This window comes from Lygodium microphyllum, chromosome 27 (assembly GCF_053477565.2).
Source record: "Lygodium microphyllum isolate KBCC chromosome 27, Lygodium_microphyllum_v1.1.10, whole genome shotgun sequence".
Lineage (NCBI taxonomy): Eukaryota > Viridiplantae > Streptophyta > Polypodiopsida > Schizaeales > Lygodiaceae > Lygodium > Lygodium microphyllum.
This window is the reverse complement of record NC_141161.1, coordinates 120014071-120025388: the sequence shown is the minus strand read 5'-3', so window position 1 is coordinate 120025388 and position 11318 is coordinate 120014071. Positions and strand designations below refer to the sequence as shown.

Genomic DNA, 11318 nt, shown 5'->3' with positions numbered 1-11318 from the left:
GTTATGAATGGATAGTAGGAGTTGAGCCTACCTTAAGGCCCTCTGCCATATCCATACCTTAGACTTATTGGCGTAAGATTGACACATGTACTAAATGATTGGAGCCCTACTGGATAATGTGCATGTTCAATCATTTCATAGTATTCTTGAGTCCAGGGTATGCTTTCATGACAGCGGATTCCAGCTGAGTGAGTAAATCTCTATGGTACTTTGATTATGTTTCTATCATTTGAGCCATCCCCTTTAGACTTTTCACTTTATTGTGTAGTCCTTCAATTGCTTCATCAAGATCTCCTTGTAGTGGATTGACCCTTACTTGTAATTCATTGCTTGTTACTAGCAGCCTAGTGTTCAGACCTTGCCTCGACCTGTAACTTGAAGCCATGAACAATCACACTCAGGATGTGGCACCTAGTCGTATTTATTTTCTACCAACCTTCAATTTTGGTGACCTTTATCTCATATGTATGGATAACTCCATCGCAGACTATGCTGCACTTGATCTCTACAAAAGTTGTGTGACAGTGTAGCTCATGGAGGAAATTCAAGCTTTGTAATCCAACATTGTTATGGAGTTGGATCATCACAAGCATACAATTTTTCCAGCAGCATCATCGCCTCCAGGAAAGAATAGTCAAGATACACCTATTGAATCTACTGCAGAAGAGAAGGTTGAAACAACGGTCACTGATTCCTCTCATGAAGTTGAAATAGAAGGTTCATCGGAACAGAAACCTAAGATCTTAGGAAAAAGGGAGGTGATGCCACCAGTAGAAGTAGACAAGGACACTCTTATGAAGATAATAGTAGAGTGGGAGTTACTACTTGAAGAAAAAATTAAGCAGATTGCATAATTGAAAGAAAGGATTTTGTCCAACATGGCTGAGCTAGAAAATGTGAAAGAGAGACTACGAAGGGAGTTCGAAATGACAAAAAAATATGCCATACAGGAATTTGTAGAAGAACTATTGGATGTGGCAGATAATGTAGATAGGGCTATTGCAACAATACTAGAAGATGTTCACACAGAAGTTTTAGCGAACCCTTCCTCTGAAGCAGCAATCAAACATTTGAAAACTCTATTAGAAGGCATGATAGCCACTAAAAAGGAACTGTTGCATGTGTTCAAGAAACTTCGGATTCAAAGATTTGAGCCAGTTGTTGGTCAACAATTTGATCCAAATTTGCACCTTGCTCTTTATGAAGTTGTTGATGCATGCAAAAAGCCTGGGACTGTTGTTGTTGTTGTTGTCCAGTTGGGGTACACACTATCATACACCAAGTGCCTCAAATGCCTACATCGCTCTAGAATATCCAATGTTAATGTACTCCAAAACCCAATGCTATCCAAAGAAATATGTATCCATCTTGTATGCACAAGCCATTGCACTACTCACAAAATCTTAAAATGTATGTATCTAAAAATCTATGCCACGTCTGTCAAAGAGAACTTGTCGAGACAAGGTCATATACCCATAAGTAAAAGCATGTACCACACATCAACAAAAGGGATAAAGGGCACAACAGAAAAAAAATAGCATAAAGACAAAGAAGACCAAGAAGATCGAGCAAAGGATCGAAGGATGCAAAAGAAGCATTAAGAAAATGAAGAAGATTTTTTCCACTACCACCAAAAAACAAAATATCTTTCCAAAGTGGATCTCTTGTTTCCCATAGTGGATGCAAAAACCCTACCAAAGATGTAAAGTCTCAAGCTTTAACTTGACTAGGCTGCCTATGAGCTAGTCTCCCAGGCCATGTTATCATGTAGGGGGGGCAAAAGCCAGCAAGGGTAGAGATTCATCATTTGGGGGGGGGGGGGGGCGTTGAGAATAGCAAATGATGCTTGGCCATAGAGGCTAGATGAATGCCCATAGAGCATGAATCAATGCCCTAAAGAGGCTAGGAGATATGACAAAGATGTATGCTCTAGAAGCTCTAGGAAGAGATGTCCAAAATCCCATATGCACAGTAAGTACAATGGTATTATCCAAAAGCTATAAAGGCATGTACTTGTTGACACTCATTTCAATGTAAGAGAGTACTATCATTCTGTGTCACTCAAGATTATGTTTATGAGTCCAAGTTAAATCTATCTTGGAACCTAATTCACTTGAGTTATAATTATTTATCTCAATCATGTTTTATATTTATAACCTCCATCCGCCATAGCTATTATAGCTTTAGATCCGTGTTTCTCAATAGGTGGGAGAGGACCCATCTTAGGCATATCCTAGAGGGGTATGCCTACCTTGTAAATGATAGGTCAGGAGCCATCATCATGAATGATGAGGGGAGGAGGGTGATGGCTTGCATGAGAGAGTTGTGCCAACAAGTTTTTCAGCACAACCTCTTGGATCATTTGAAGAACATACCAGAGGGGAGCAAGGACTACATACTAGCATCCTTGCATGAGGAGTTTCCTGTACTAGCCATAGCAGATAGGTTTTCTATGGGCTGGATAATGGAGAGCATGTGTGCATATATGTCATGCAGATGATCGGCGGACGCACGCAAGGCACTCAAGAGTAGGGCTTCATAGCCCGAGTGGCTAGACCTGAACGACTAGCACTGACTCAAGGAGGAGGCTACAGATTCTCCAGGATGTTGGAGACAATAGCGCAAGGTGGCGAGGGCACGACTAGAGGCCGGAGTGGTCCATCATCTTGGGAGTGGTGGCCACAGGACATATCTGGAGGACTTTGTCAGTTTTTCTTTTGTTTTGCTTGCTTATTTTTTTGCAATATCCTTTGTACTAACAATCGTGTTTCTAACAATTGTATTTTGCTTTGTTTGCAGCACTCCATTACAAATCACGATCCCCCCCGGCCTTGAGACTTGATATGCAAAGAGGCATGGTCTCACTGCATTGATCGACCGATTGTATGGATGCGACGGCCCTATAAGTCACTCATCTTTCTTGTCCGTAGTTACCATATTTAATTAGAATGCATTATTGGATGGTGGACTGATGTGTAGTTGTTTCTTTTTTGCAAAGTCCGTTTGATGCTCCTTTGCAGTGGGACGAGGTTTCGGATGACCATGATCTATAGCTCGCCCTTGGATCCCTAGAGCTCACATACTCTTTTTTTTTAGTCACGTGATTTGTGTAGACATTTTCTATGTAGTATTAGTATCTTTCCATGATTGTATCGGTCACTTTCATTATGCGATCATGTATTTATTTCATGTATCAGTGTTATGATTTAAGTAAACTTTGCCTTTATTTACACGAGCATTGTACACATTACTGAAACTATTTTGTATGGCCCAAATAAAGCACATAGTGCTATAGTTTCCTTGCCATAATTTTTTTTTCTGTTTACCGTCGCTATCAACATTGCAAATTTGCTACATGTGTCGCTATTAGCATCGCAAAATGCATTGCAAAGCGTCGTTATATTTGCGATGCTGATACCGACGCAAATAGTGACGCCAATATCGACTGTTCTATGGAGTCACCAATAACAATGCTTTTTGTGACGACGGGGACTAATTTCTTTCTGAACATTTTCATCACTTTTAACGTCAGTATAAGGCCTATATCTTGTAGCGCAAGGATTTCTAGCTCAAAAGCATGTCAAATATCTCTATACATATGCCATAACAATTGTGTGTAGTATTCCAAGTAGAGCTTGGTTTTACATATAGTTTGTCAAGATTGTGGGAGAGAAGGAAGGAGTCTCACTTGTAGCTTTCTTGCTTGCACAATGGGGGAATACACACACGGGTGGAGGCTAAAAACAGTTTTCCTCTTCTTAGTTTGTGTAAGCCAAAAGAACTCTAGTACAAGGAAATAGAAGAACCCTGTATATGGGTCTCAAACCAAACTCAACTAACTAAGGTGGCATACTAACTGAGCCATGAACTAGAGTAGATAAGGATAGCTATCATGTAGCTATTATTCTTGGACGGTGTACCAACCACATCTGCAACTGACAAGTCTGTGACATAAATGCACAACGGTCACCCTGGCATATCACGAGTGGAGCTCATATCTCAACACTCCCCCTTGAGCTCAATCCCAATTCCTACACACCAAGTAGGTCTCTAAACTTGCGTAGCTTCTCTGCACCCAATGCCTTTGTAAATATGTCAGCTACCTGATCCTCTGTGCTGACATAAACTAGATCAATAAGACCTAGTAAAACCCTCTCCCGCACATAGTGATAATGCACCTCAATGTGCTTTGTTCTAGCATTGTAGACTGGGTTATTTGCCAAGTGTATACTACTCATGTTGTCACAATAAATGACAACTGGCCCATTTGTAGACTGATGCATATCATAAAGTAGCTTATGCAACCAAGCTACCTCACATGCAGCCATTCCTGCACCCTTGTACTCAGTCTCTGTGCTGGACAAGGCAACTGTAGGCTGTTTCTTACTGCTCCAAGTGACTGCAGCACTCCCAAAAGAGAACACATATCCACTGGTAGATCGTCTATCAGAAATGCTACCAGCCCAATCAGCATCAGTGTATCCATGCAACTGTATCTGAACCCCAGTCTCATAAAATAGTCCATACTGTAATGTGGACTTCACATACCTGAGTATGCGTCTAGCCGCATCCAAATGCGGTTTCCTTGGAGCCTCCATAAACTGACTTACCAATCCAACAGCAGAGCTCAAATCTGGCCTGGTAATAGTCATATAAATCAAGCTTCCTACTATGCGTCTGTACATAGTAGGGTATTCCAGAAGCTCACCTGCATCTACGCTCAACTTCACATTCTACTCCAAAGGAACTGAAATAGGCTTACAGCCTGTCATCCTATATTTGGACAACATGTCCAATCCATACTGCCTCTGCAAGAGCTGTATCCCACTTGGTGATCTAATCACCTCAATGCCCAAGAAATAACGCAGCTCTCCCAAATCCTTCATCTCAAACTTCTGCTTCAATAGCATTTTCACATGAAGGATATCTTCATCACTGTCACCTATCATAATCAAATCATCAACATAAATGACAAGTAGCATAATACTTTTCTCTGTTTTTCTCACATAAAGTGAGAAATCTACCTTGGAAATCTAAAAGCCAATAGTGACAAGATAATGTCCTATCTTGTCAGACCATGCTCTAGGTGCTTGCTTCAAGCCATACAAGGCTTTCTTCAACCTACAAACAAACTCAAGATGAACAGCATGCACATAACCTGGTGGCTGCTCCATATAGACCTCTTCTTGCAAATCATCATGCAAGAAGGCATTCTTTACATCCATCTGATGTAAAGACCATCCCTTTGATGTAGCCATAGCAATGATTGCTCTTACGGTTGCCATCCTTGCAACCGGACTGAATGTTTCTTCATAGTCAATGCCATATGTTTGTGCATACCCCTTGACTACTAATCTTGCCTTGTATCTATTCACAGAACCATCTGCATTGTGCTTCACCTTATAAACCCACTTACAGCCAATTGCATTCTTACCTTTAGGCAAAGGTACCAACTCCCATGTAGCATTTGCTTCCAAGGCATCCATTTCTTCATCCATGGCTTTCTCTCATTTTTCTTTTCCCATGGCTTGCTCAAAAGAAGTGGGTTCTGGTTCCTGTATCACTTTGACCATATATGCATAGTGAATGGCTGTAAATCCATCATATTTCAGCCTATCCACAGGATACCTAGCTCTGGTAGACCTGCGCAAAGTAGGTTCACTCCCAGGTGCTCTCAAAACATCCCTGGTCTTCCTTACTCCAGGTATAACAATAGAAGGAATACCCAACTCATCATCAATGCTCTGTTCAGAGCCACTGGATTCACCATCCACATAAGAGTGACTTGCATTCACATCAAACATGGGCTGATCTCAATATGCCTGTCCATGGTGAAGAATATAAACCACTGCTAGAGGACACTCCAAGTCCACTAATATTTTGTGACTGCTGCTGTGAATTCTGTGCAGCATTACCATTTTGTGCATCTACATCATCAATCACATTTAATGGTTTATACCAGCTACTCATCTCATCAAAAACAACATCTCTGCTCATTGTAAACTTACGAGTAGAAGGGTTATAGCATCTATACCCTTTCTACTGAGAGTAACCAATAAAGATGCACTTCTCAGCTTTTGGATCCAACTTGGATCTCAACTCGTCTGGCACATGAACATAGGAAATGCAACAAAAAATCTTCAAATGAGAAATATCTGGTTTCCTACCAGTATACCTCTCCTTTGGAGTCATCCCATGTATTGCTGCAGTGGGAGTCCTGTTCATTATGTAGACTGCTGTAGCAACTGCCTCAGCCCAATAAAAATCTGGCAGGTCTTTTTCATTGAGCATGGCACGAGATACCTCTCCAATATGCCTGTTTTTCCTTTCTGCAATTCCATTTTGTTGTGGGGTATGACTACATGAATATTGCTGCTTTATGCCATGCTCCTGCAGGAACCTTGCAAACTCATTTGAGAGGTACTCTCCCCCTCCATTTGATCTTAGGCATTTTATTTGCAGGCCTGTTTCTTTTTCAACCAAAGCTTTAAGAGTTTTGAAATGCCCAAAAACTTCACTTTTCTTTTTCATAAAATACACCCAAACTTTTTTGCTATAGTCATCAATAAAAGTGACAAAATAATGACAGCCTCGAAGAGATGCAGCTTTAGTAGTCCACACATCAGAGTGGATTAATTCCAATGGCTTCTCACTCTCTTGAACATGTCTAGGAAATGTTTTCCTTGCCTGTTTTCCAAATTGACAGGCTTCACATACCTTATGCATTTCTGCAACCTTGAATTTAGGCAATCCTGCAACAATATTTTGGGCCTGCATTGATTTAAGTCGATGTACATTAACATGACCAATGCGTTTATGCCAGATATCAATATCTGCAACCACACTGGTCCCATGTGCAAACATTGTTGCACTTAATTCAGACATGTCTGCATCCAACGTAAACATTCTGCCCTTCTTCTTTCCTTTTGCTATCAAGCGACCTTTATTTTTCATATCCTCAACAAAGCATCCATGAGGATTAAATCTGACCTGCAAGCCCTATTCAACCATTTGACCAACAGAAACCAGATTCTTGGTGATATTCGGGACATGAAATACATCGAACATGTATTTATTTTTTCCATCCTGCATAGACAAAGGAAATTTTTCAATCTGCACAATAGGATGTGCAGTATCATCACCAGTCTCCACAAATCCTGGTTTTTCCATTTTCCTTGCATCCTCCATCCATTCTGCATGACCTGTCATGTGGTTTGATGCACCTGAGTCAACATACCATACATCGTTGCTTTCTTCTGCACTTGTCACAGAATTGTTCATGTGTTGCACCATAAACAAATGCTCTGTCATCACCTTGTCTACTAGAAGATGCATAATTCCCTTATTGCAGTTTTCCATTCATTATGTCATTCTGCTTTTTATAGCATTCTTTAGCCATATGACCCATTTTACCACAGTAGTAGCATTCAACATTACTGTTTGCATTTTGGCCTCTTTGCCATCCACCATGACCTCTTTGGCTCCCCCTACCTCTAGAGCTACCACGTCCTCCTCCATAGGACTGGTTTTCTTGAGTTTGCTGCATATTTTGATTTCTACCACGGTCTCCAAATCGGCCTCCTCTACCTCTGCCTCTACCTCTTCCAGCATTTGAGTAGAAGACAGCTTCTTCTAAAGTTCCTCCTGAAGAAGATGCACCACCATTTCTCTGCTCCTCAGAAATTAGAAGAGCAATCAACTCCTCAAAATTAGGAAATCTTTCACGGACGGAAATGGATGTTCGGAACTGTGCATAATCCTTTCCTAGACCATTCAAGGTCACAGAAACTAAATCATCATCTTCCACTGGTGACCCAATGGAAGCAAGTGCATCTGCAATCTTCTTCACCTTCATGTGGTAGTCATTGATGCTCATACTTTCTCTTTGCACATTGTGTAACTCTTGCTTGAGCTGCATTTTCCTGGCTTGTGTATTTGTGCTATACATTTTTGACAGAGTATCCCATGCCTCCTTTGGCGTACTTACATCCTGAATATGCACAATCATAGAGTCTGAAATGCTGATAGACAGCCAATACATAACTTTCCTGGCTCTCTCATGCCATGTTTTGAATGCCTGCATTTGCTGTTGATTGGGAACATCATGAAGAACTAGTTCTTCTTCATTTCCTGCAACAAATTCCCAATATCCTTTTCCCATAAGGAAATTCGTCATTCTAAACTTCCATGCTTGGAAGTTGTTCTTGTCAAGCTTTTCAGTTACAATCTGTGAAAGAGAATCAGACGCCATTACATAACACTGCAAAAAATTCTGTCACTGCAAAAAACACAGTTTCACCCTCACAAGGGCAAATCTGCAAAACTGACGAAAGTGGTATTTGACCACACAGTCACTTCCTAGTGACGATTTTGCATCAACAGGCAACAAGGATGATTCTATAACTCCCAATGTCTCTGCGCACATGCATACGATGCAATTTCTACAGTAACTTTTCACCAACCTGTAGAATAGTGGTTGCACAGTATAAAACTGGGCCTTTTCCTGAGTGTGTGCAGAAAACTTCTGCCTCCAAAACAGGCCGTGAAATGGCCTCAAATCAAAAAAACAGGGTCGCCAAGGGCTAAAGCCCTTACCCGTAGCATATACTGCCCTCTTGCTTCACCGCGAAGGGCGTCTCAACCTGAGACAATGCACTCTTGCAATTTTTGGCTATGCTACTTTGCAGAGATCTGCTCCCAAAACAGAAAATGAAAGCAACATTGCTCCTCTTACCAGAACACTGCGAGCTTGGCTTGCTTTCTTGAGCTCCTTACCACGAACAAGGCTCTGATACCATGTCAAGATTGTGGGAGAGAAGGAAGGAATCTCACTTGTAGCTTTCTTGCTTGCACAATGGGGGAATACACACACCGGTGGAGGCTGAAAATAGTTTTCCTCTTCTTAGTTTGTGTAAGCCAAAAGAACTCTAGGAGAAGGAAATAGAAGAACCCTATATATGGGTCTCAAACCAAACTCAACTAACTAAGGTGGCATACTAACTGAGCCACGAACTAGAGTAGATAAGGATAGCTATCATGTAGCTATTATTCATGGACGGTGTACCAACCGCATCTGCAACTGACAAGTCGGTGACATAAATGCACAACGGTCACCCTGGCATATCACGAGTGGAGCTCGATATCTCAACATAGTTCATGTAGATGTCTTCCAAAAGCTTAACAAACAACAATGTGTGAATAACCATGAGTAACTAAAGTATTCTCAGCTCAAAACATCCCCGTAACATCTTTGATACCATAATCCTGGGACTCAATGCATATACATACAAGCATAAAAAATGATTCATATGACCAATTGCAATGCCAAGATAAGTTTCCCATAGGCTATAGCCCACTATCTAAACAATAGTGTATTTAGTACAAACTTCAGCATTCAATGCTCATTATAGTCCACAAAACATCCCTACTCATGTGGCACAAGTCCAAGCATTTGCAAGTACTAATCAAGCTTCAACATGCTCCATAGTTCCAAGTACAACTAGTCCAAATTTAGGACTGATTTTAGCTTGTTATTACCTCTCACATTTGAGTATTTTCTTCCTTATTCTCATGTGTAAGTGCTCAGTATTGAAGTCATATATGTTTCCAAGCATCTATGGTGGTTGAATATGTCCAAGACAAGCACTTTGTAGTGTTAGCAAGTTGATCCATACCACAAAAAGAAACATGTGCTTTTATTTTTTCTTTCTCACACTAAACTCAACCTTCTTATGGCTCCTCTAAATTCATGTTTCTAATTCTTGACAATCAAAGGTCAAAATAACAATGAGGCATAGCTTGCTCAATGTTGCCCCATTTTTTCCTATTTAAAAAACAAGTGTAAATTATCAAGTCCATGCTAATTTGCTGCCTACTTTGTTGGTTCTAAATGAGTTATTAGCAAGCTGTAATGCTTGCCACCATTGATCCTCTCTCTAAGCCTCCACATGCTCTAAATCTAGTGTCGGCCTTCAAATCTCTAACACAGATCAATGCAAGTATGGCTATGGTTTCCAATGAACCTTTATAGGCCAAATGCAGCTCTTGTCTTTAGACTCCAATTCCTATATTTAGACTTTACCACCCACAATACCAATGCCAAGCTCACAAGCTCTCAAGGTCTCATGGCTTCATGGATTTGATACCATGTTGAAGATGTAGAGAGGGAGAAAGAGACATAGACATAGAATGAGCTCAAAAACTAGAGTACTCTCATACTTCTATTTCAGTATTCATTCTACTAAAAAAGATAAACATCAAAGCCAAAGTACATAAACTATAGTGTAAACACCTAACCTAGTAGTTAACTCTAGTTACGCCATATTGGCTCATTTATTAGCACACATGAGATATAGCTAACCTACAACTTTTAGAGTCAATGAGCTTTCTTTTTCACAAACTCAAGCAAGAGTTGAATACTTTGAAGAAAGGGAAGATCTCTATAAATTAGTATATTTTGAAAGTGAGAAGCATTTCAAAGGCCTTAGCAACTATTGATGCAATGCCTAATAATGATGATTTGGTTGTATCAGCTACCTTGGGTGACCTTTATAATAAGAAGGCCTAGAAATAATTTGTCACTTCTATGTATGTATAGAAAATATTTTGAGCTTTTGATGAGTTGGTCTCTCTCATAATCACTGAAGAGATCAAGATGTAGAATGAATAATCTAAAAGAAGTGGTGAATAACTCCAAGCATTTTACTCAAGTTTAGAAAGAGGATGTGGTAGATCCTGTTCAAGAGGCCATGGTATGGGACGTGCAGGTGATAACCAACAAAGTAGGCTAAATTTATAGTTTCCTGAAATGTAGGTTTCAAGAGGCTGTGGCAACTTTACAGGTAGGAGGAGCTCTAGAGGAAGAGGTGGATGGTAGAATATAGATTCTATCAACTTTGGTACTATTTGTCATTATTGTGGTAAAAAAGGTCATATTATAGGCTATTGTTATTCTAAGAAGGATGATATCTATAGTGTCAAGTTGCAGCAAGGAAATATGTATCATCTTTATGATAGAATGAAGATAAACATTAGAGTTTATTTATTATGTAGCATATGATCAATGTTGTTATAGGAAAGGGGACACATGATGATGTATGGTATGTTGATTCAAGCGCACAAATCATGTGACTATCCATGTTGAAAGATTTGGAGAGATGCATGATTTATAAAATCTAGGTTATGTATAGAGAGGTGATGATTCATGCCACCCAATTTAACACATTGGAAGAGTTTCCTGGTCCTTGTATGATGGTCAAACAAAGAATGTGTTAGATGTATTACATGTGCCATCCATCATAAAGAATTTAGTATGTGTT

General features: G+C 40.1%; 1 pseudogene; it reads left to right on the top strand.

Annotated features, from left to right (window-relative positions):
• Positions 1-878: 878 nt before the first annotated feature.
• LOC148012759 (grpE protein homolog 2, mitochondrial pseudogene) lies at positions 879-10883 on the top strand (annotated as a pseudogene).
• The last annotated feature ends 435 nt before the right edge of the window (positions 10884-11318 follow it).